We start from the raw sequence: 27654 nt of genomic DNA, 5'->3' as shown, positions 1-27654 counted from the left end.
CCTAGAGAAATGGAAATAAAAACAAAAATAAACAAATTGGACCTAATGAAACTTCAAAGCTTTTGCACAGCAAAGGAAACCATAAACAAGACCAAAAGACAACCCTCAGAATGGGAGAAAATATTTGCAAATGAAGCAACTGACAAAGGGTTAACCTCCAAAATTTATAAGCAGCTCATGCAGCTCAATAACAAAAAAACAAACAATCCAATCCAAAAATGGGCAAAAGACTTAAATAGACATTTCTCCAAAGAAGATATACAGACTGCCAACAAACACATGAAAGAATGCTCAACATGGCGTGCACCTGGCGAGCGATGGCGCCGGATGCGGGCGCCCCGGGATAGCGCGGGCTAGGTGGCGGCGCCCGGCTGGGGCAGCAATGGAGCTCCTTCGGCTGCTGCTCCTGGCTGTGTTGGCGTCGGAACCGGCGGCGGCCGCCGGAGCCGAGACCGTCGGGAACTCCAGCGAGGACTCTCCTTCCCAATGCCTCGGGAACAGGCACTGACAAAGGACTGGTTTTCATTCTTAAACCAGAGCAGAGTATATGCACTTGGCACTTGGAGACTTCAGACCCTGAGCCTGTCCAAAATGTGGCCATTCCACTCTCCTACTCGGAAAGCGATCCTATCCCTGGTGGTTGTAATTTGGAGTTTGATTTAGATATCGATTCCAACATTTACCTGGAGTATAATTTCTTTGAAACAACTATCAAATTTGCTCCAGCAAACCTAGGTCATGCGAGAGGCGCAGATGCTCCGCCGTGTGACGTCAAGACGGGCCAGGACTCCAGGTGGAGGTTACAGTATGACGTCTATCAGTATTTTTTGCCGGAGAACGACCTCACTGAAGAGGCATTGCTAAGGCACCTGCAGAGGATGGCCGAGGTGCCTCAGGTGCAGGCCAATGCTCTCAAGGTGGTTACCCTAACAGCTTATGATAAGACAAGTGTTTCTTTCTCCTCCCTCCATGGACAAGGTGTCATTTACAACGTCATCGTTAGGGATCCATTTCTAAATACGTCTGCAGCTTACGTCCCTGCTCACACGTACGCTTGCAGCTTTGAGGCAGGGGAGGATAATTGTTCTTCCCTTGGAAGAGTATCTACCAAAGTGTTCTTCACTCTTTTTGCCCTGCTTGGTCTCTTCATCTGTTTCTTTGGACACAGATTCTGGAAAACAGAACTATTCTTTATAGGCTTTATCTTCATGGGATTCTTCTTTTATATACTGATTACAAGACTGACACCTATTAAGTATGATGTCCGCCTGGTTCTGACAGCCGTTGCCGGAAGTGTCGGTGGGATTTTCTTGGTCGCTGCTTGGTGGCGATTTGGAATCCTCGTGCTCTGCATGCTGTGTGTTGGACTGGTGCTGGGGTTCCTTGTCTCATCAGTGACTTTCTTCACTCCACTGGGAAACCTAAAGATTTTCCGTGATGACTCAGTGTTCTGGGTGACCTTCTCTTGTATAGCTATTCTCATTCCAGTGGTTTTCATGGGCTGCCTAAGAATACTGAACATACTGAGTTGTGGATTCATTGGCTCCTATTCGGTGGTCTTGGCCGTTGACAGTTACTTGTACACAAGCCTTTCCTACATCACTTTGAACGTACTGAAGAGAGTGCTCCACGTGGATTTCCGCAGAGCTTTCATAAATGTGCCTTTACAAACGAATGACTTTATTATCCTGGCAGTATGGGGCATGCTGGCTGTAAGTGGAATTACGTTACAGATTCGAAGAGAAAGAGGGCAACCGTTTTTCCCTCCCCACCCATACAAGTTATGGAAGCGAAAGCGTGAGCGCAGAGTGACGAACATCCTGGACCCCAGCTACCACATCCCTCCGCTGAGAGAGAGGCTCTACGGCCGATTAGCCCAGATCAAAGAGCTCTTTCAGAAGGAACAGCCAGCCGGTGAAAGAACTCCCCTGCTTCTGTAGATGCGGAGGGCTTGGTCAGTGCAATCTTGAAGTACAACCCAGGTACCGCCTCAGATTGGGTGTTGCTGCCTTGCTGCTTCAGCAGTCTCTGGGGCAAGTCTGCTAAGAAACCAGCTTCTGTGTCCGTGCTTTGTACAGTATTGTGGTCTCCTTACTGATACAGGGTATACCAGGGAGATGACAGTAATTCTAAGTGAGAGGGAGAAAGATGGCCAAAAAGTTGGTGGTAGGGAGGTTCTTCCTTATTATAAAATACGTAAGGAGTTACCTTTTGGTTTACAAATATATGTCAACTTATTCCATTAAATAGATACACTTAAAAAAAAAAAGGAACTTGAAAACAGTGGTTCTCTTGTAAAGCCCTGGTGTTTTTTTGTTTTTTTTAATAACACCTTGAACAATTCTGTCACCTGAGTCTGTCCAAACTCGGGGGCCAGGGCATGAAGAGTGGTTTAATTTAAGGGTTGGATTGAACTTTTATTTGTCACTGTGTTTGGAGCTTTGGGAATTTGAAACTGGGCCTTTGAACTTCGGAGTACAAAACAGGGAAAACTAACTTATTTTCTTACTAATAGCAGTCTGATTACTTAGTTGCATCTTTCTTAGTATTATATATTATCAAAAAGTACCCTTCTTTTGTTTATGGTAAAATACATATTTACTGTATCGATCATTTTTTAAGTATATAGTTCAGTAGGTACCCCTCGTCTTTGCTTTTTATTGCTTAAAATGGTATTTTAAATAGCTAAATTATTCCAATTTTTGAAAGTAGCTCCATTTATATAGATAACAGAGCTTTTATATGGATGATTTATTTATATTCCAGATTAAAAAATGGCCTTTTTTTTTCTTTCAAGACCTTTTAAAATAGTGTTGACAGCTGATCTCTAATTGAAACGGCATTCGATGACGTATGAATTGTTTTATTTTTAGGAGACAGATTGGCTCCTAGCTTCATCCATAATCCCATTAATAGGGAAACCTTTAAAAAATTTGCATTTTGTAGTTCTTTCTGCTAAATTAGTTGTTAGAGCATTGGCACAGTTTCAGAAAATCTGTGCATGAAGCCTTTGTTTGTCCTGTCTGTGTTGTAAAGCGCTGAGGAGGGCGTCAGAAAGGACTCAGGTGTTTAATAGAGCTGCTTTCAGTGACTTGGACTCTGTAAGGAGAGTCCCTTCAGTTTTGACTTTGTTCCACCACGAGAAAGCACCCGATGCCCTGGGCTGCATCCCTTCTCCTCACGGCCTTTTAACTGTCAGAGCCTCTGCTGAGGAGGTTCTGTCTTGCATTTAGAGCTGGGGGCTCTGACGTGCCTGAGTGGCCTTGAGGTCGGTTGTGGTTGTTGCATTCCCATTTGTAAGTTAACCGCTGTTTAAATGATGCTGCTTTTCAGAGGTTTTCAATGGACAGTAGGTTTCTGAAGTTTCGGGTAACTGGAAAATTTTCAACTTTCGCTCTTAAAAGTGTTCTGGTAAGGTTGAAACAAAATGAAAAAATGTATGCTAATCATTTCTTGCATTGAAAAATTATACACAGGTGTTTGTTTACTATTTATTTTGTAATCTTCACTGTTTATATAACTTCAAAAACACTTAAACTTGAAGAAAAATGTGTTTTCTTAATAATTCGCTGTAGGGATTCTGGATTCTGCTGTATTGTTGTAAATTCTAACAAAGTTATATGGAATATGTGTGAATTTTTTCCTATACCATCAAAATGCACTGACAGTAAAGAGTATAAAGACAAAACACACTTTCTTGGAGGGGGGAGACATATTGTTTAAAATTTTTCATGATAATTTTTTTTTGTGAGTAATAAGTCAGTTCGTATAATTTTTTAATAATAAATACCTATTTTGAAAAAAAAAAAGAATGCTCAACATCATTAGTCGTTAGAGAAATGCAACTCAAAACTACAATGAGATATCATCTCACACCAGTCAGAATGGCCATCATCAAAAAATCTAGAAACAATAAATACTGGAAAGGGTGTGGAGAAAAGGGAACACTCTTGCACTACTGGTGGGAAGGTGAATTGATACAGCCACTATGGAGAACAGTATGGAGTTTCCTTAAAAAACTACAAATAGAACTACCATATGACCCAGCAATCCCACTACTGGGCATATACCCTGAGAAAACCATAATTCAAAAAGAGTCATGTACCAAAATGTTCATTGCAGCTCTATTTACAATAGCCTGGAGATGGAAACAACCTAAGTGTCCCTCACTGGATGAATGGATAAAGAAGATGTGGCACATATATACAATGGAATATTACTCAGCCATAAAAAGAAATGAAATTGAGCTATTTGTAATGAGGTGCATAGACCTAGAGTCTGTCATTCAGAGTGAAGTAAGTCAGAAAGAGAAAGACAAATTCTGTATGCTAACACATATATATGGAATTTAAGAAAAAAAAAAGGCATGAAGAACCTAGGGGTAAGACAGGAATAATGACACAGACCTACTAGAGAATGGACTTGAGGATATGTGGAGCGGGAAGGGTGAGCTATGACAAAGTGAGAGAGAGGCATGGATATATATACACTACCAAACATAAAGTAGTTAGCTAGTGGGAAGCAGTCACATAGCACAGGGAGATCAGCTCAGTGCTTTGTGACCGTCTGGAGGGATAGGGAGGGTGGGAGGGAGGGAGATGCAAGAGGGAAGAGATATGGGAACATATGTATATGTATAACTGATTCACTTTGTTATAAAGCAGAAACTAACACACCATTGTAAAGCAATTATACTCCAATAAAGATGTAAAAAAAATAATTGATAACTAGTGAGAACATACTGTATGGAACAGAGAACTCTATTTTATGTACAGTGGTGACATAAATGGAAAGGGAATCCAAAAAAGAGCAGCTATATGAATATGTATAGCTGATTCATTTTTCTGTACAGTAGAAACTAACTCAACATTTTAAAGCAACCATACTCCAATAAAAATTAATTAAGAAAAAAGAACCAATGGGCCAATGTAAAAATCAAAGATGAAAATTTAAAAATACCTTGAGGGCTTCCCTGGTGGCACAGTGGTTGAGAGTCTGCCTGCCGATGCAGGGGACATGGTTTCGTGCCCGGGTCTGGGACGATCCCACATGCTGCAGAGCAGCTAGGCCTGTGAGCCATGGCCACTGAGCCTGCGCGTCTGGAGCCTGTGCTCCACAATGGGAGAGGCCACAACAATGAGAGGCCCGTGTACCACAAGAAAAATAATACAATAAGAAAATTATAAAAATACCTTGAAACAAATAAAAATGGAAACACAACTGTACAAAATATATGGGATGAAGCAAAAAAGTGTTCTAAGAGTGAAGTTCATACTGATCCAAGCAATAAATTCTCAAATAAACAACCTAACCTACCAGCTAAAGGAATTAGAAAAATAAGAACAAATCTCAAAGTCAGCAGATGGAAGAAAATAATAAAGATCAAGCAGAAATAAATGAAATAGAGATTTAAAAAATAGAAAACATCAATGGAACTAAAAGCTGTTTTTTTGAAAAAATAAACAAAATAGACAAACCTTTAGCCAGAGTGATCAAGAAAAAAAAAGAAGGCACAAATAAATAAAATCATAAATAAAAGAAGAGAAAATACAACTGACATCACAGAAATGCAAAGAATCATATGAGAATACTATGATCAATTATATACCAACAAATTAGACAACCTAGAAGAAATGGATAAATTTCTAGAAACGTATTACCTTTCAAGACAGAATCATAAAGAAATAGAGAATCTGAATAGACTGATTACTAGTAACAAAATTGATTCAGTAATTTTCAAAACTCCCAAAAAGCAACTCCAAATCCAGATGGCTTCACAGGTGATTTCTACAAAACATTTAAGGAAGAGTTAATCACTATCCTTCTCAAATTATTCCAAAAAATTAAAGAGGAAGGATCACATCCAAACTCATTTTATGTGGCCAGCTTTACCCTGATAGTAAAACCAGACAAAGATACCACACAGACACACGTGTGCATGTGAGCACCCACATCCACACACAGATTACTTGCCCCAATCCCTGGTGAACGTAGATGTAAAAATCCTCTACAAAATATTACAAACTGAATTCAACTTTACATCAGAAGGATTATACACCATGATTAAGTGGAATTCATTCCAGGGATGCAAAAAGGTTTTGAAATTTGTAAATCAATGTGATACATCATATAAACAAAAAGAAAAAGAAAAATTATATGATCATTTCAGTGGATGCAGAAAATCATTTGGGGTACACCTGAAACTACTACAACATTGTTAATCCACTATATTTCAACATAAAATAAAAATGACAAAAAAATTTGGTTTTGATGTTGACAAAATTCATTATCATTTTAACATAAAAACTCTCAACAATGTGGGTATAGAGGGAACATACCTCAACATAATAAAGGCAATATATGACAAACCTACAGCTCACAAAATATTCAATGGTTAAAAGCTGAAAACTTTCCCTCTAAGATCAGGAACACAACCAAAAAAAGCAACACTTGATGTTTTACTCAACATAGTATTGGAAGTCCTAGCTACAGCAGTTAAGCAAGAGAAAGAAATGAAAAGTATCCAAACTGGAAACAAAGAAGTAAAAATATCATTATTTGCAGATGACATGATACTATATATAGAAAACCCCAAAGACTTCAGTAAAAATCTCTTAGAATTAATAAATGAATTCAGTAAAGTTGCAAGATACAAAATTAACACACAGAAATCTGTTGCATTTCTATAAACTAATAACAAATTTTAAGAAAGTGAAATGAAGGAAACAATCCCATTAACAATTCCATCTAAAAGAATAAAATACCTAGGAATAAATTTATCAAAGGAGATGAAAGACCGCCTGTACTCTAAACACTATAAGCCATTGAGGAAACTGAAGACAACACAAATAACTGGAAATATATACTATGCTCATGCATTGAAAGAATCATTATCATTAAAATGCCATACTATCCTAAGCAATCTACAGATTCAATGCAATCCTTATCACATACCAATGACATTTTTCACAGAACTAGAACAAATAATCCTAAATATTGTATGTAACCACAAAAGACCCCAAATAGCCAAAGCAATCTTGAGAAAGAAGAACAAAGCTCAATGTGTCAAGCTCCCAGACTTGAAACTATACTACAAAGCTATAGTAAACAAAACACTATGATACAGGCATGAAAACAGACACAAAAATCAATAGAACAGAAGTGAGAGTCCAGAAATAAACCCATGCTCATATGGTCCACTAATCTATGACACAAAGTCAAGAATATATAATAAGGAAAATAAAATCTTTTCAATAAATGGTGTTTGGTAAACTGGATGGCTTCATGCAAAAGAATGAAACTGGACCACCTTCTTATAGCATATACAAAAATAAACTCAAAATTGATTAAAGCCTTAAACATTAGACCTAAACCCATAAAACTTCTAGAAGAAAATAGGCAGTACATTCCTTGCATTGGACTTAGAAAGATTTTTTTGGATATGTCTCCTCAGGCAAGGGAAACAAAACCAAAAATAAACAAATCAGACTACATCAAACTATAAAGCTTTTTCACAGCAAAGGACTCTACCAAAAAAATGAAAAAGGAGAAGATGTCTGCAAACAGTACACCTGATAAAGGGCCAATTTCCAAAATATAAAAAGAACTCATATAAATAAGCAGAATTCAAAGATGGCTGCCCTTCAAGGTTTCCCACATCCATGGTGTACATGCCCTGAATAATCCGTGTGACTCTGAATAGAACAGATTTTGTCATAACCATAATAACCAATCATAACCATGATTAGGTTATGTTATATTACATGGTTGGCTCTAAGAAAGTAAGATTATCCAGTTGGGCCTGACATAATCATATGAGTCTTTAATGGAAGACAGTTTTCCAGCATGAAGTTTCCTCAAACAATTAAAACTAGAACTACCATACAATTCAGCAACTGTGCTTCTGGGTATTTACTGGAAGAAAACAAAAACACTAGTTCAAAAAGATATATGCATCCCTATGTTCACTGCAGCATTATTTACAATAGCCAAGATTTGGAAGCAACCTAAATGGCTGGGTAAACCAGCCTCTGCAGAACATCTGAATGGACAATTAATGTTCCCACAACTGAGACCACTCTAGTTTTAGCAACTGTGGACTTTGGGGGCACGTACATGTGGGAGTTAGGTCAGGTCAGAGTCTCAGGTACTCCACAGTGCTCACTGAGTCCAGAGACCTAACAAGAGGTCTTGGAGGACCTCCTAGGGAGGCTGGGGATGGCTGTGTCTCAATGTATGGGCAAGGATGCTGATAGCGGAGGCCTCAGGGAAGTTTTGTTTTTTAATTTATTTTTTAAGTTTTAAATATAATTTTTATTCTTTAATTTTTATTTTATTTTGTATTGTTATTTTTGTTTTTGTTGTTTTTTAGCTTTTTAAATTTTTTTCTATTTTGTTTTTCTCTTTTTTATGTTTTGTGTCATTTTTGTGTGTTTGCTTTCCGTTTTCATTGCTTCTTTTAGTTTGTTTTTGTTTTATTTTTTGCCTTTTGTTTTAGTTTTGTTTTTACTGTTTGTTTTGGTTTTTGGATTTTTTGTTTGATTGTTTTCTTGATTTTGGGTTTTCATTTTTTCTTTGATTGTCTTTGTTTTTATTATTTGTCTTTGTTTTTCTGCTTGTTTGTTTTGTTTTCTTTTCTTTATTGGCCATGTCACACAGCTTGCAGGGTCTTGGTTCCCCAGCTGGGGGTCAAGCCTGGGTCCCCGTCGTGGGAGCACCAAGTCCAGGCTGCTGGACCACCAGAGAATTCCCACTCCAGGGAATATTAATCTGCATGAGCTCTCCTGGAGGTACCCATCTTGGCACCAAGACCCGGCTCCACCCACAGCCTGCAAGCTCCAGTGCTGGATGCCTCGGCCCAAACAACCAGCAAGATAGAAACACAACCCCACCCATCAGCAGACAGGCTGTCTAAAGTTGTACTAAGCTTACAGACACCCAAAACACACTCCGTGACATGGCCCTGACTGCTGGAGGGACAAGACCCAGCTCCACCCACCAGAGCACAGGCACCAATCCCTCCCACCAGGAAGCCTACATAAGCCCCTGGACCAACCTCACCCACCAAGGGGCAGACACCAGAAGCAAGAGGAACTACGACCATGCAGCCTGCAGAAAGGAGACCATAAACAGTAAGTTAGACAAAATGGGACAACAGATAAATATGTTGCAGATGAAGGAGCAAGGTAAAAACCTATAAGACCAAATAAATAAAGAGGATATAGGCAACCTACCTGAAAAAGAGTTCAGAATAATGATAGTAAAGATGATCTAAGATCTTAGAAATAGAATGGAGGCATGGATCAAGAAGATACAAGAAATGCTTAATAAGGACCTAGAAGAACTAAAGAAAAAACAAAGTGATGAATAATAAAATAACTGAAATGAAAAACACACTAGAAGGAATCAATAGCAGAATAATTGAGGCAGAAGAACAGATAAGTGATGTGGAAATCACTACTACAGAACAGAAAAAAAGAATGAAAAGAAATGAGGACAGTATCAGAGACTTCTAGGACATTAAAGCATCAACATTCGAATTATAGGGGTCCCCAAAGAAGAAGAGAAAGAGAAAGGGTCTGAGAAAATATCTGAAGAGATTACAGTTGAAAACTTCCCTAATGTAGAAAAGGAAATAGTCACCCAAGTCCAGGAAGTGCAGAGTCCCATACAGGATAAACCCAAGGAGAAACACACCAACATACATATTAATCAAACTACCAAAAATTACATACAAAGAAAAAATATTAAAAGCAAAAAGGGAAAAGCAACAAATAACATATAAGGGAATCCCCATAAGTTAACAGCTGATTTATCAGCAGAAACTGCATATCAGAAGGGAGTGGCATGAAATATTTAAAGTGATGAATGGGAGAAACCGACAACAAAGAATACTCTCCCCAACAAGGTTCTCATTCAGATTCGATAGAGAAATCAAAAGCTTTACAGGCAGGTAAAGCCAAGAGAATTCAGCAACACCAAATCAGCTTTGCAACAAATGCTAAGGGAACTTGTCTAGGTGGGAAATACAAGAGAAGAAAAAGAGCTACAGAAAGAAACCCAAAACAATTAAGAAAATGGCAGTAGGAACATATATATCAATAATTACCTTAAATGTAAATGGATTAAATGCTCCAACCAAAAGACACAGACTGGCCAAATGGATACAAAAACATGACCTGTATATATACAGTCTACAAAAGACCCACTTCAGACCTAGGGACACATACAGACTGAAGGTGAAGGGATGGAAAAATTTATTCCATGCAAATAGAAATCAAAAGAAAGGGCTTCCCTGGTGGCGCAGTGGTTGAGAGTCCACCTGCCAATGCAGGGGACATGGGTTTGTGCCCTGGTCCAGGAAGATCCCACATGCCATGGAGCGGCTGGGCCTGTGAGCCATGGCTGCTGAGCCTGCGCATCCGGAGCCTGTTCTCTGCAATGGGAGAGGCCACAACAGTGAGAGGCCCACATACCGCAAAAAAAAAAAAAAAAAAAAAAAAAAAAAAAAAGCTGGAGTAGCAATATCAGACAAAAATAGACTTTAAAATAAAGACTGTTACAAGAGACAAGGAAGGACACTACATAATGATCAAGTGATCAATCCAAGAAGAAGACATAACAATTGTAAATATATATTCACCCAAAATAGGTGCACCTCGATATATAAAGCAAATGCTAACAGCCATAAAAGGGAAAATTGACAGTAACACAACAATAGTGGGGGACGTTAATGTCCTACTTACACCAATGGATAGATCATCCAGAGAGAAAATTAATAAGGAAACACAAGCCTTAAATGACACATTAGACCACACAGACTTAACTGATATTTATAGGAAATTCCATCCGAAAGCAGCAGAATGCACTTTCTTCTCAAGTGCACACAAAACATTCACCAGGATAAATCATATCTTGGGTCACAAATTAAGCCTTGGTAAATTTAAGAAAATTAAAATCATATCAAGGGCTTCCCTGGTGGTATAGTGGTTGAGAGTCCACCTGCCATAGCAGGGGACACGGGTTCGTGCCCCGGTCCGGGAAGACCCCTCATGCCATGAAGCGGCTAGGCCTGTGAGCCATGGCTGCTGAGCCTGTGCGTACAGAGCCTGTGCTCCACAATGGGAGAGGCCACAACAGTGAGAGGCCCGCACACCGCAAAAAAAAAAAAAAAAGAAAAGAAATAAAAAGAAAAAAACATCATATCAAGCATCTTTTCTGACCAGAACACTATGAGATTATAGGAAAAAAAAATGTAACAAACACATGGAGGCTGCACAATATGTTACAAAATAATCAATGGATCACTGAAGAAATCAAAAAGGAAAAAAACACCTAGAGAAAGAGAAAAACAAATATTGTATATTAATGCATATATGTGGAATCTAGAAAAATGGTACAGATGAACCAGTTTGCAAGGCAGAAAGCGAGACAGATGTAGAGAACAAATGTATGGACACCAAGGGGGGAAAAGGGGGCCTGGAAGTTTTGGGAGATTGGGATTGACATATATACACTAATACACATAAAATAGATAACTAAAGAGTATCTGCTGTATATCACAGGGAACTTTATTTCACTTCGCTGTACAGTAGAAACTAACACAACATTATAAAACAACTATAACCCAATAAAAATAAATAAAATCTCAAATAAACAACCTATCCTTACACCTAAAGAAACTAGAGAAAGAAGAACAAGCAAACCCCAGAGTTAGACGAAGGAAAGAAATCATAAAGATTAGAGCAGAAATAAATGAAATAGAGATGAAGAAAACAATAGCAAAGATCAATGAAACTAAAAGCTCGTTCTTTGAGAAGATAAACAAAATTGATAAAACTTTAGCCAGAGTCATCAAGAAAAAAAGGGAGAGGATTCAAATCAATAAAATTAGAACTGAAAAAGTAGAAGTTACAATGGACACCACAGAAATACAAAGGATCATAAAAGATTACTACAAGCAACTCTATGCTAATAATTGGACAACCTGGAAGAAATGGACAAATTCTTAGAAAAGTACAACCTTCCAAGACTGAACTAGGAAGGAATAGAAAATATGAACAGACCAACCACGAGTACTGAAATTGAACCTGTGATTTAAAAACTCCCAACAAACAAAAGCCCAGGACCAGATGGGTTCACAGGAGAATTCTATCAAACATTTTAGAGAAGAGTTAACACCCACCCTTCTGAAACTCTTCCAAAAATTGCAGAGGAAGGAACACTCCTAAGCTCGTTCTATGAGGCCACCATCACCCTGATACCAAAACCAGAAAAAGATATTACAAAAATGCAAAATTACAGGCCAATATCACTGATGAACATAGATGGAAAAATCCTCAACAAAATACTAGCAAACAAAATTGAACAACACATTGAAAGGATCATACACCCTTATCAAGTGGGATTTATCCCAGGGATGGAAGGATTCTTCAATATTCATAAATCATTCAATGTGATACACCACATTATCAAATTGAAAAATTCAAACCATATGATCATCTCAGTAGATGCAGAAAAAGCTTCTGACAAAGTTCAACACCCAGTTCTAATAAAAACCTCTCCAGAAAGTGGGCATAGAGGGAACATATCTCAACATAATAAAGGCCATATATGACAAAACCACAGGTAACATCATACTCAACTGTGAAAAGCTGAAACCATTCCTTCTAAGATCAGGAACAAGAGAAGGATGTCTAGTTTCACCACTTTTAGTCAATGTAGTTTTGGAAGTCCTAGCCATGGCAATCAGAGAAGAAAAGAAATAAAAGTAATCCAAATTGGAAAAGAAGCAAAACTGTCACTGCTTTCAGATGACACGATACTATTCAGAGAAAATCCTAAAGGTGCCACCAGAAAACTACTAGAGCACATCAATGAATTCAGTAAAGTTGTAGTATACAAAATTAATACACAGAAATCTCTTGCATTCCTATACACTAACAATGAAAGATCAGAAAGAGAAATTAATGAAACAATCCCATTTACCATCCTATCAAAAAATATATATATACCTCGGAATAAACTTACCTAAGGAAGCAAAATACCTGTACTCTGAAAACTATAAGACACTGGTGAAAGAAATCAAAGATAACACAAACAGATGGAAAGATATACCATGTTCTTGTATTGGAAGAATCAATATTGTCAAAATTACCCTACTACCCAAGGCAATATATAGATGCAATGCCATCCCTCTCAAATTATCAAAGACATTTTTCACAGAACTGGAACAAAATATTTTAAAATTTGTATGGAATCACAGAAGACCCTGAATAGCCAAAGCAATCTTGAGAAAGAAGAACAGAGTAGGAGTAATGAGGCTTCCTTACTTTGGACTATAGTAGAAAACTACAGTCATCAAAACAGTCTGGTACTGGCACAAAGATAGGCTTATAGATCAATGGAACAGGATAGAAACAAACCCATGCTCCTATGGTCAATTTATCTATGACAAAGGGGACAAATATATATGATGGAGAAAAGACAATATCTTCAATAAGTGGTGATGGGAAAACTGGACAGCTCCCTGTAAAGGAATGAAATTAGCACATTCTCTAACACCATACACAAAATAAACTCAAAATGGATTAAAGACTGGAAACCATAAATCTCTTAGAGGAAAGCCTAGGCAGAACAGTCTCTGACATAAATCACAGCAAGATCATTTTTGATCCAGCTCCTACAGTAATGAAAATAAAAACAAAAATAAACAAAAGGGACATAAGTAAACTTAAAACCTTCCTCACAGAAAAGAAAATCATAAACAAAATGAAAAAACAACTCTCAGAATGGGAAAACATATTTGCAAATGAATCAACTGGACAAGGGATTAATCTCCAAAATATACAAACAGCTCATGCAGCTCAATATCAAAAAAACAAACAAGCCAATCCCAAAATGGGCAGAAGACCTAAATAAACATTTCTCCAAAGAAGATATACAGATTGCCAACAAACACATGAAAGGATGCTCAACATCATTAATCATTAGAGAAATGCAAATCAAAACTACAATGAGTATCACCTCACACTGGTCAGAATGGCCATCATCAAAGAACCTACAAACAATAAATGCTGGAGAGGGTGTGGAGAAAAGGGAACCCTCCTACTCTATTGGTGGGAATGCAAACTGGTGCAGCCACTGTGGAGAACAGTATGAAGATTTCTTCAAAAACTGAAAATATGGGCTTCCCTGGTGACACAGTGGTTGAGAGTCCGCCTGCCGATGCAGGAGTCGCGGGTTTGTGCCCTGGTCCTGGAAGATCCCACATGCCGCGGAGCGGCTGGACCCGTGAGCCATGGCCACTGAGCCTGCGCGTCCGGAGCCTGTGCTCCGCAACGGGAGAGGCCACAACAGTGAGTGGCCCACGTACTGCAAAAAAAAAAAAAAACAAAACAAAACCTGAAAATAGAGCTACCATATGATCCACCAATCCCACTCCTGGGCATATATCTGAAGGAAACCATAATTCAAAAAGATACATGCACCTCAATGCTCATTGCAGCACTGTTTACAATAGCCAGGACATGGAAGCATCCTAAATGTCCAATAACAGAAGAATGGATAAAGAAGATGTTGTACATATATACAATGGAATATTACTCAGCCATAAAAAAGAGCAAAATAATGCCATTTGTAGTCATATGCATGGACCTAGAGATTCTCATACTGAGTGAAGTAAGTCAGACAGAGAAAGACAAATATCATATGATATCACTTATATGTGGAATATAAAAATGGGGTACAAATGAAGTTATCTGCAAAACAGAAATAGAGTTACTGATGTAAAAAGTAAACTTATGGTTACTGGGGGGTAAGTGGGGGAGGGATAAATTGGAAGATTGGGATTGACATATATACACTACTATATATAGAATAGATAACTAATAAAGACCTACTGTATAGCACAGGGAACTCTACTCAATACTCTGTAATGGCCTATATGGGAAAAGCAGCTGAAAAAGAGTGGATATATGTATATGTATAACGGATTCACTTAACTGTACACCTGAAACTAACACAAGGTTGTAAATCAATTATACCCCAATAAAAACTTTTTTTCAAGTCTTGCCATTTGCAACAACATTGATGAACCTAGAAGTTATTATGCTATGTGAAATAAGTCAGACAGAGATAAACAAATACTATATGATTTTACTTATATGTGGAATCTAAAAAACAAATGAACAGACAAAACAAAACAGAAATTGACTAATAAATACAGAGAACATATTGGTGGTTGGCAGAGGGGAGATAGGTGGGGGGGACAGACAAAATTAATAAATAGTATTAAGAAGTACAAACTTCCAACTATAAAGTAAATAAGTCATGGGGATATAATGTACACATAGGGAATATAGTCAATAATAATGTAACAACTTTGTATGGTGATGGACTGTAACTGGTCTTAATGCAGGGATCATTTCATAATGTATAAAAATATAGAATCACTATACTGTACACCTGAAACTTAATAATGTATACTAATTATAATTCAATTTTTGAAAAGCTATACATCTTGGGTTCCACATCTGGATTATTGTCAAACACACCTACATGCTTGGAGACCAAAGTTAGATACTAGAGTGGGCATCTCAATACAGGGCCTTCAGTGTAGATTTCCATCAAATGTAAAAATAATCTTTACATTTTGACCGTAAAACTCCTTGGTTATGTAACGATCTTTACTTCCTGAAAGTTGCAGTGGAGATGGCAGAATGTTCCCACACTACATAATAGCAACAGCTTTTTTGTGTGTGTGTGGTACGCGGGCCTATCACTGTTGTGGCCTCTCCCGTTGTGGAGCACAGGCTCCGGATGCGCAGGCTCAGCGGCCATGGCTCACGGGCCCAGCCGCTCCACGGCATGTGGGATCTTCCCGGACTGGGGCACAAACCCGTGTCCCCTGCATCGGCAGGCGGACTCTCAACCATTGCACCACCAGGGAAGCCCTAGCAACAGCTTTTGACTGAGCACTTACTATATATCAGTCACTATGCTAAGAGCTTTCAATGAACTATATGATTTAGTCCTGCAGGCAGGTACGTTAGTACCACCATTTCACAGAAGAGGAGACTGAGCCTCAGAAAAGTGACAGAATTTGTCCCAAGCCACACAGTTAGGAAGCAGAGGACCTGGAATAGGGGCCAGGCAGTCTGACTCCAGAGCCTGTATTCTTAACCACTGTGCTAGTGCCTTTGTACTTCTGGTTCTAAGGGAGAGAGAATTCGGCCCAAAGTGAACTGAGAATTGTTAGAATTACCAGAAATGGGTATAGTTGATAGAGATTGAGACTGTTCATTCCAAATCATGAAGGTAAAGGGATGCAGGAAAAATCTTTGGCAAGGGTGGTTGAGATTTCTCTGGGTTTATGATGATGACTTCGCTTAAATCTGGGAGATGGCTCATTTCATCCCAGGCTTAGGAAGGAGGAAAACCAGATGCAGGGAGAAAAGGAAGGGTGGGACCCTAGGAAGAATGGTTAAAATCTGCCAGGGGAATTAGCCAAAGAGCTTGTCAGTTGTGTCAATATCCTTAATCAACAATCCATCTATCCCCTCCCTACCCCCCCAGCTTTTCCCACACTCCTGCCTCAAGAAGCTGAGATTAAGCAATTTAGATGCATCCCTATTTCTGCCACTAGAAAAGCCTGTTAGTGGGTGGTCTTAGGGGACAGAGGCATTGGATGAAGCTAGAGGGACAGCAGTTACTTCCCTACTCTGTGTATTCTCCCCTCTCCCTATGCCTCAGAGTAGGGAGCATGGTTACCACCTAGTAACCTAGGGATGTCACTAGCATATAGTCTACTTATTTTCCACAGGCCACAGCAAGTAGGGCTCACTCAACTTTAAAATACATTTTGCATACACAGCTAAGTGTTCAAAACTGTATCTACACCCAGAACCTATCAACTTCTGCAAATGCTCTATTGAAAATCTTTCCAGCTTCCAAAGGTCAGCTTTATATCTTTGAGATGCTAATAGCTTCCATTTAATAAAATCAATAGTCAGTAATGTGGGAGGATTACTTAAGGAACAGGTCTGTTCAAAAGTGATCCTTTTTTGGCATTGAAACAAACACATTATATACATCATGCTACCTACTTATGACAATAAAAGCCTCATCCTCTAATAATCCATTAGCTTTTCCCAGCTTCTCACAAAGCAAGCTAAGTCATGCTATGAAAAGGGCACCATGGGTAGGCCTTTAAGAGATAAGAATCATTTCTTTTCTTCTCAGAAGTTTAAGAAAAGTCACATAAAAATGTTGGCTTTTGGATGGTTTGAATGAAGTGACTCTTTGGAACAGTTCAAGTGGGAAGGAGCAGAGGATATTAGCAGGGGAGGGCATGAGGGGAAGTCAAGGCAAGATAAAAATCATATTTAGCTTCAAGCCATACTCCAAATAACAATGAGAGGGCAGGAAGGCAACTGCAACCCAGTAGATGCAGATTCCTCACACAGAACTTGGTGGAGGAATCCATTCTGGCTAGATCATTCATAACAATCTTCTCAGAAGACAAAACCTTTATTTACTACATTGCAACAACCCCAGAAGCCCAATACTTGGGTTAAGTTGCTGCCTTAATCTAAAAGGACAACTGGCAGATTCATTCATTCATTAAATCTGTTAAGTGCTTACTGTGTACCAGATACTGGAGATACAGCAGCAACAGAAAAACATCTCTGCCTTTTATGGAGCTGACATTCGAGGGTAGATGTTTCTTAGCCTGGAAAAATGTGTCAGGTAAGACCCAATTATTGTGCCCCCTACCAGGACCAGGGTCTCATCAAAGATCCCCTGAGTGGGAGGCTATGGCTTTCTGGTCTAACCTCTAAGTCCTCTGCTCTTGAAAGCATCCCTGTTCTATGTAGATAAAGGCCCTTTTCTGCTTGCACATCAAAGTCCATTGATGAAGGTCAGCCCATGAGCTCATCTTCTCTGGGTGTGATGAGTACCCAGAGTATCATATCAATTCGCTGCTCAACAACTTGTGCAGGGTGTTCACAAGTGTGACATCAATACACTATTCATCGACACTGCAATGAGCACACATGGGCTCCTGGGTGACAACTAAGAAGATAGTAAGTAAGTAAGAAGATAGACAATGCCCTGAACCTGGTAAATTGGAAGGCTTTCTTGGAAGTCCTTTCGGAGTACTTGAAGCCTGTTTCCTTCAGCCTTCATTGAACTCTAAGCAAGCCTGTGTGAATGTAATTTAATTTAACAAATATCTATTTTGAACTTATTCTGTGCCTAACCACTATGAGTGACATGGGGTAAGAAAGATAACTGACTCTTCCCTCTTCCCTCAGTTCTAGAGAGTGTTTTCCAAATCAGAAAAGATCTCTGATCCTCATCACTTCCTTTTCCATTTCCACTGATTTGGCCCTCACTTCCTGGGTGATTTCCCTGGGTGATCACCTAGCTCTAATCCCTCCCCACACACCACTATCAGGCCAGATTCCTTGACCAACACTTTGATTGGCTACTCTCACACCCCCAAATTCTCAATAGCTCCCAATTGCCAAGTCCAAATCTCTCACCCTGGAATTCAAACATTACAATAATCTGGCTTCAGTCTACATTTCCGTCCTTACCTTCTACTATGCCCCTTCAGAACTACTGGGCTCTTCTCAAACTGTTCTTTCTGTCCAGAAATATTCCCAACTATGATTTTAATCCCATACTTGAACATGGAAATAATATAGTCCAGAGGCTTTCAACTGCTTCAGCAACTATAGACCAACATCTCAACTTCTTAATAAAGAAACTGGAGCCCATAGAGAAGAAATGACTACCAGGGAGTTAGCAAGATACCTAGATTGCCATTTTTATATGTCTTTTTATTTTTTATGTATCTTCCATTTTTTCTGGTTTTTTAAGTTATACAGTTGGTAGAGGAATACATTTGTTTTGTAAAAAGTTAAAATAGAAAAAGGGGAGAAGACTCCAATTATTAAAATCAGGAATAAAAGAGGAAATATTAATACCAATCTAGCAGAAATAAAAAATATTCAAGGAAATACTATGAACATACCAACAAATTAGATAACCTGATAAAATGGACAAATTCCTAGAAAGACACAAACGACACAAACTACAGAAACTGACTCAAGAAGAAATAGAAAATCTGAATAGACCTACGACAAGTGAAGAGGTTGCATTAGTAATCAAAAACTTCCCACATGGGAAAAACTCAGGACCAGATGGCATCACTAGTGAATTTTACCAGACATTTATAGAAGAATTAACATCAAACTTTCACAAGCCCTTCCAAAAAATAGAAATGTAGAAATTTTCAAGAAAATACTTTGCAAATCAAATCCATTAGCACTTGAAAAAAATCCTTCACCTTACCAGATGGGATTGATCCCAGAAATGCAAGGTTGGTTCAACATAAAAATCAGTCACTACACTATAACATATTAATGAAATAAATGTTAAAAAAAAACACATGATCATCTCAATAGACATAGAAAAAGCATTTGGCAAAATCCAACACACTTTCATGGTAAAAAAACACACAAAACACTCAACAAATTAGGAATAGAAAAGAACTTCCTCAAACTGATGATGGATATGTATAAAAAAAACATAGTTAATATACTTAATGGTGAAACACTGAATGCTTTCATCTTACAATCAAGAACGAACATCACTTCTATGTAACATTTGTACTGAAGATTCTGACTAGAGTAATTGGGAAAAAAGAAACAAAAAGGCATTCAGATTAGAAAGCAAAATAAAACTATTCACACATGACATGTTGGTATATAAAAATTCTTAAGGAATCCACACACAAAACAACCCCTTTTATAACTAATAAATGAGTTCAGCAGTGTTACAGGATACAAGATCAATATACAAAAGTCAATTGTATTTCTATACACTGGTGATAAACCATCTGAAAATGAAATTAAGAAAACAATCACATTTAAGTAGCATCAGAAAGAACAAAATACTCAGGAATACATTTAACAAAAGAACAGCAGGACTTGTACACTGAAAACTGCAAAACATTGTTGAAAGAAAGTAAAGGAGACCTAACTAAATAGAAAGATGCTTCATATTCATGGATTGAGAGATTTCACATTGTTAAGGTGGTAATACTCTGCAAAATGATTTAGATTCAATACAATCCCTATCAAAAGTCTCAGCTTGCTTCTTTGCAGAAATTGACAAGCTGATTCCAAATTTCATATGGAAATTCAGGAGATCCAAAGTAACCAAAACATTTTGAAAAAGAAGAACAAAGTTGGAAGACTCATACTTCCTGGTTTCAAAATTTACCACAAACCCTTAATAACCAAAGAGTGTGGTACTGTCACAAGAATAGACATAAAGATTAATGGAATAGATGAAAGTTCAGAAATATACCATACATTTATACTGAATTAAGATTTTTTCAAAGTTGTCAAGACAATTCAAGGGGGAGAGTATAATCTTTTCAACAAATGGTGCTGGGAAAATGGTATAGCTACATGCAAAACAATAAATTTGTACTTATACCTCACACTATATATAAAAATTAATGCAAAATGGATCAAAGAACTAAATATCAGAGGTAAAATTATAAAACACTTCAAAGGAAACTCAGAAGCAAATTTTCATGACCTTGGATTAGACTAGTTTCTTATACGTGACACTTAAAGCACAAGTAACCAAAGGGAAAAAATATAAATTAGGCTTCATCAAAATTAAAAACTTTTGTATTATAAATAAGAACATCAAGAAAGTGAAACAGGTGCTTCCCTGGTGGCACAGTGGTTAAGAACCTGCCTGTCAACACAGGGGACACAGGTTCGAGCCCTGGTCCGGGAAGATCCCACATGCTGCGGAGCAACTAAGCCCATGTGCCACAACTACTGAGCCTGCACTCTAGAGCCTGTGAGCTACAACTACTGAGCCCATGTGCCACAACTACTGAAGCCCGTGTGCCCAGAGCCCATGCTCCACAACAAGAGAAGCCACTGCAATGAGAAGCCTGCGCACCACAAGGAAAAGTAGCCCCCACTCGCCACAACTCGAGAAAGCTTGCGTGCAGCAATGAGGACCCAATGCAGCCAAGAATAAATAAATAAAATTTTTTTTAAAAAAGAGAGAAAGTTAAACAACCCACAGAATAGGAGAAAATATTTGCATATCTTATATCTGATAAGGATCTAGTAACCAGAATATCTAGAACTCAACAATAAAAAGGCAAATAACCCACTTAAAATGGGCAAAGCATCTGAATAGACATTTCTCCAACGAAGATATATAAATGGCAATAAACACATAAAAAGATACTCAACACCATTAGCCATCAGGGAAATACAAATCAAAATCTCAATGAGATACCAATTCACACCCACTCGGATGGCTGTAATAAAAAAGAAAGGACAATAATATGTATTGATGGGAATGTGGAGAAACTGGAACCCTCATATACTGCTGGTAGGAATATAAAATGGTATAGCCACTGTGGAAAACATTTTGGCAGTTCCTCAAAAAGTTAAACACATAGTTACCATATAATCTAGCAATTCTATTTCTAGGTACATACTCAAGAGAACTGCAGACATATGTTCACACAAAAACTTATATGCAAATGTTCATAATAGCATTATTCATAATAGCCAAAAAGTGAAAACAATCTAAATGTTCATTAACTGATAAATGGATAAGCCAAAACATGGTGTACATATATATATATATATATACATATATATACATATTTATGTGTATATATATTAAATTGTACACTTTAAAATGCTAACTTTTTGCATGTACATTACATCTTTATAAAATAAATAAAAAGTTAAGACAGTCTAGATAAGGTGAAATTTCCCCTTTGACTACTCTCCATCCTAGTTATTTTCCACCTTTCCTGAGGAAACCATGGTTATGGTTTTTGGGTGTAATCCTTGCTGATCTTTTTTAATGCCTTTATATAAATATATACACGCTACAGTGGATTCATCACTGTTCCATATGTTAAACTGATGTTCACTCATCCCTTGGTACACATTCTTCAGCATTTTTAGTAGCCCTTCCTTCAAAATTGATTAGAAGTTCTTAAAGAAGAAGTGCTATCACATCCATTCCATAGTTCTCTCAGTTCCTGTCATGATGTCTTAGCACCTGTGAATAGTTCTATAAAGGCTCGAGCAGTGTCATAGGAAGCCAGCCTACCCCTGGATCTAGCAGTATGATATTTCTGAGAAGAAAATGGGTAAGCGATATTGTCTAAATGTCACTTCAATATTTCCAAAGTCCAAATCTAGCCAGCTAGAGAGGAATGAAAAGTGAGCCATCCTCTGAGAAAGTGAAGGGTTACTACCAGTCACATTAAATAATAGAATCTCAGAGCAGTTGAATCAGAGGAGTTACAAAGGAAGTGGAAGGTTGGCCAGTCCATACCACCACCTGACCCCTAATCAATACATAAACTCCCTTGACAACATCTGCTGCCGGCAATTTCCCAGCCCATCTGCTTAAACACAACCAGTGATGAGGAGATCACTATCTCCCAAGGCAGCCCTTTCCTTTTCCAGATAACTAATCATGAGCAGAACCCTCTAATCTGCCCCTATTTTATGAAGGCATCAGTCAAATAGCCCAGCAAACACTGCAAAAAAGGCAAAACATAGACAAGGGAATTAGATTGGAGGAAATAAAGTCTCCTATAATAACAAAGTCCTCCTATAATAACAAAACGTCCTTCTCTACCACTATAGTTAAGCAATAGCAATGTGTGGTTGCAAAGGTGGATGTAAAGATCTAAAAGAAACCTGGTTTGCTGCAGGCACAGCTCCCACTTTTTGCACACACATTCCCATTTCTGTTCTTAACTCTCAGACCCAGCTTCCAGGAAAATCAAGTATGCTTAGAGATTCCTGAACATGCATGCCAAGAAGCATTTAGCACTCCTACCTGGCACAAAGCCAGTCAGCATGGCGGGTACAGTCAAGCACAGAAAGCATTCCTTTGCCTCTCAGGGGAAAGAGATTTAATAACTGTCACTAATTACATGAAAGATCATTATAAGAAGGCTGCTAACACATTGTTTTCCTTTCCCAGCATAGACACATTGAGCAATAATGAGCTTAAACCAAAGCAATGAAGATTTTGGCTACACATCAGACAAAAAGAAGGAAGGAGGAGGAGGGGGAGAGAAGGAGAAAGGAAAGGAAAAGATATGAGACAAGACCTGTGTAGATATCCTGTATCAGCATTCAAGGCCAACTATCAGCATGTTAGAATGGGCCTGGCCCTCTGAGTTCCATTCCTCCCCAACAAAGAACCATCATATCAGTCAGGCCACTCTTTCCAGTCATTCCAACACATCCTACTTATTCTCACCTCTACCTCTGTATCCTTCTAATGGCTGCCCTCTACCATCTGTACAAGAAGCCTTCCCCTACTCTTTTCTATCATTCCTCTCTTGTCCCTGGCTTCCCTGAAAGAACAGTGCCTTCGCACAAACTCTCTTATTTAGGCTTCAAAACAGCCCTGTAAGGCAGACAAAGCAGCCTTTATTATTCCCACACTGTACTTCAGAAATCCAAGGCCATACTGTATAACACAGGGAACTCTACTCAATACTCTGTAATAACCTATACGGGAAAAGATTCTGAAAAAGGAATTGATATATATATCCATATATATATATATATATATATATGCTTGACTTTGGTGTACACCTGAAACTAATACAACACTCTAAATCTACTATACTCCAATAAAAATTAAAAGGAAAAAAAAGAAATGCAAGGCTAGAGAAGGTGATGCCTCACAGTGAACAGGTGGCAGTCAGGACTGAAGCAAGGTCTCAAGACTCTTAGGCCAAAGTTAGGAGAGACAATCTATGACAGTACTGAAGGATACAGATGTGGGAATCTGGGTTGAAGTTCTGGCTCTACAACTGCCTTGATGAGTAATTGTAGAATAAGTTACTTAAACCTCTCTGATCCTCTGTTTCCTCATCTATAAAATACAGAGAATAATATCAATCTACCTCATGGGGGCTGTTGTGAAGATTAAATAAGGTAATGCACGTAAAACCCTTAGAACAGCTCCTGGCAAGGTGTCAAATATTAGATGTTATTATTATTATCCTCTAAGTTGGTACCATTTTCTCCTAGAAACACGAGGCAACACGGCATCTGAGAAAAATTTTTCTCTCTAGTGAGGAAAGGGATATAAGAGGTGCTTTTGTAATTACCCTCATAAATTCCACAAGTCTCTCACATTCCAAATGCCAGTTCCTTGACAGCCAGACACTAAACAGTCCTCACCAAAGGGAGATTAAATCTGGGTTGAAAATGTTGATGTCCCTTGCTTCCTAAGGTGAGAGCTCAAGCCAGAATGGGGGTGGGGTAGGGTGGAGGGAAGCCCTTTATAGATGACATAGTTTCCCTGCCAGTCAAGAAAACCAGATGCCTTTGGCAAAGTTGGTAGATGCCAAATCAATATATAAAAGTTAACTGCATTTCTGTAAATTAGCAAATATCATATAGGAAGAAAAGATGATTTTACAAAAATATCATTTATAATCTTAAACAACATATAATTCCTAAAAGTAAATCTAAGAAAATATACATAGGCCCTTTATGATGAAGACTATTAAGCTTTTTTGAAAGATATTACAGCTGAAATAGAGAGTAAAACCATGTTTTTAGATAGTCTCAATATTGTAAAAATGTCAATTCCCCTTATCTTGACCTAGTGACTAAATTTATCCATACAAAAATCTCAATAGGGATTTTGGAACACTAAGAAGCTCATTATAAAATGTATAAATAAATAAAGGAAGAAGAATAGCTAATACACACCTGAAAAAATCAAGGTGAGATGAATTACAGACATATAATAAAACTATAGTAATATAGATAAGCTAACTAGAAAGTACCAAAAGCTCAAATATATATGAGAACATGACTCATGAAAGATCTGGCTTTTTGAATTATTGAGAAAATAAAGATATGTCCAACAAAAGGAATAAAATAAAATCAGATCTTTTCTTCACACCATATATAATAAATTCCCACGGGATTAAATATTTATAATTAAAAACAAAACTATAAAAACTTTCAGAAAACAATTTAGAGGAATGGCTTTACAGACTTGGAGTAGAAAAAATTTCTTAAATAAGAAAAAAAACATAAACAAGAAAGAAATTAATTAATTTGACCACTTTTAGTAAGAACTTCTCTCCAAAAGGTTATCATAAATAAAGTGAAAAGACAAGCTATAAACTGGGAGATGTTTACACAAATGATTATTCTCCAAAATGTGCAAAAAAGACCTTTAAAAATAATTAAAGAAAGACCAACAACCCAAAAGAAAAAAGTAGAAAAATCTTAACACACATGTCACTAATGAGGAATTATGAATGGCTCACAAACATATGAAAATATGCTCCATCTGTTTAGAAATAGGAAAAATGAGATATGAGATGATATTTTACAGCCATCAGATTTGCATTCATTAAAAATTTGACAATAAGAGTGTGAAAGATGTGGAGGAGGAAAAGAAAACTAGATGTCTATGACAGAAATCTTATTTAAATAAATAGCTGAAAACTTTCCAAATCTGGGGAAAGGTATGGACATCCAGGCACATGAAAGTTCAAAGGTCCCCAAACAGGTTGAACCAAAGGAAGACTTCACTGAGACACATTATAATAAAAATGTCAAAAATCAAAGACAAAGAAATAATCTTGAAAGTGCAAAAGAAGCCCATCACATACAAAAAAAAAAGAAAAACAATAAGTTTAAGGATAAGTGGATTTCTCAGCAGAAACTTTGCAGATGAGGAAGGTAAGATGATGTTCTCAAAACACTGAAAGAAAAATATTGCCAACCAAGAATACTTTACCTGGCAAAGCTATCAAAAACATTTGAAGGAGAGATAAAGACATTCCCAGACAAACAAAAGTGGAAGGAGTTCATCACCACACCTGTCTTATAAGAAATGCTAAAGGGAGTTATTCAAGGCAAAAAGAGAGAACGCTGACTAGTAACATGAAATCATGTGAAAGTATAAAACTCACAGGTAAAGGTAAATATATCGTTAAACTAAGTATTCAAATATTGTAATATAGTGCTGTGTAAATCATTTAACTTTAGTATAAAGGCTAAACAACAAAATAATTATAAGTACCTATAGCTACAATATTTTGTTAATGGATTCACAGTATAAGAAGATGTAAAGCATGATATCAAAAACATAAAAGGTATATGTTAAGCTATTGTATGTGGACAAATTTAAGTTGATATCAGCTTAAAATAGACTGTTATAACAGTAAGATGTTTTGTTTAAGTCTTATGATAAACACAAAGCAACACCTATAGTAGATATACAAAATATAAAGAGAAAGGAATCTAAGCGTATCAGTATAGAAAATCATCAAACCATTAAGGAAGAGAGCAAGAGAGGAAGAAAGGGAAAAAATCTATAAAACATGAAGAAAACAATTAACAAGTTGCCAATAGTAAGTACTATCAATAACTACTTTAAATGAAAATGGACTAAAATCTCAAATTGAAAGGCATAGAGTGGCTGCATGAATACAATACAATACCTGACTGTATGCTGCCTACAAGAGGTTCACTTCAGCTTTAAGGATATACAAAAGCCAAAAGTGAAGATATGGAAAAAGATATTCCATGCAAATGGAAATCAAAGAGAGAAGGAGTAGATATACCTATATCAAACAAATTGATATTAAGTCAAACTGTAATAAGAGATAAAGAAGGTCATCATATAATCATAAAGGGGTTAATTCATGAAGAGGAATAACAATGGTAAATATATATGCACCCACATCAGAGCACCTAAATATATGAAGCAAACATTAACAAATCTGAAGGAAGCAATAGCAATACAATAATAGTTAGGGACTTTAATATCCAAGTTTCAACAATTTATAGATCATCTGGGCACAAAACCAATAAGAAAACATTGGACCTGAATGACACTTTGGACCAAATGTATCTAACAGACATATACAGAACATTCTATCCAACAGCAGCAGAAAACACATACTTCTCAAGTGCTCATGGAACATTCTCCAGGATAGACCATATGTTAGGCCACAAAAGAAGTCTTAACCAATTTAAGTAGACTGAAGTCATATAAACTATCTTTTCCAACCACAATGGTAAGAAACTAGAAATCAGTAGCAGGGAAACCTGGAAAATTCACAAGTATGTGAAGAGTGAACATCATGCTACTGAATAATCAATGGAGCAAAGAAGAAGTCAAAAGAGAAATAATTTTTTAAAAACTTGAAACAAACAAAAATTGGCATACAACATACTAAAACATATGGGATGCAGCAAAAGCAGTTCCAAGAAAGAAGTTTATAGAAATAAATGTCTACATTAAGAAAAAAGAAAGATCTCAAATTAATAATCTTACTTACACCACAAGGAACTAGGAAAAGAAGAACAATCTTAGCCCAAAGTTAGTAGAAGGAAGAAAATAACAAAAATCAGAGTAGAAATAAGTGAAATAGAAACTAGAAAGAAAAAAGAAAAGATCAATAAAACTAAGAATTGGTTTCCTAAAAGATAAATAAAATTGACAAACCTTTAGCTCTAGCTAAAGAAAAAAAGAGAAAACTCATATAAATAAAATCAGAAATGAAACAGGGGACATTAC

The 27654-nt window shown here is 37.3% G+C and overlaps 1 protein-coding gene and 1 pseudogene across 9 annotated transcripts in view; one reads left to right on the top strand and one right to left on the bottom strand.

Moving 5' to 3' along the window:
- The window catches only part of ARHGEF9 (Cdc42 guanine nucleotide exchange factor 9), a 231362-nt gene that overhangs the window by 128998 nt on the left and 74710 nt on the right, over positions 1-27654 (bottom strand). The window lies entirely within an intron of this gene.
- Positions 368-3812, top strand: LOC137216522 (transmembrane 7 superfamily member 3 pseudogene; annotated as a pseudogene).

This window comes from Pseudorca crassidens, chromosome X, assembly GCF_039906515.1.
Source record: "Pseudorca crassidens isolate mPseCra1 chromosome X, mPseCra1.hap1, whole genome shotgun sequence".
In the NCBI taxonomy this organism is placed as follows: domain Eukaryota; kingdom Metazoa; phylum Chordata; class Mammalia; order Artiodactyla; family Delphinidae; genus Pseudorca; species Pseudorca crassidens.
This window is presented reverse-complemented; position numbering and strand designations above follow the sequence as displayed.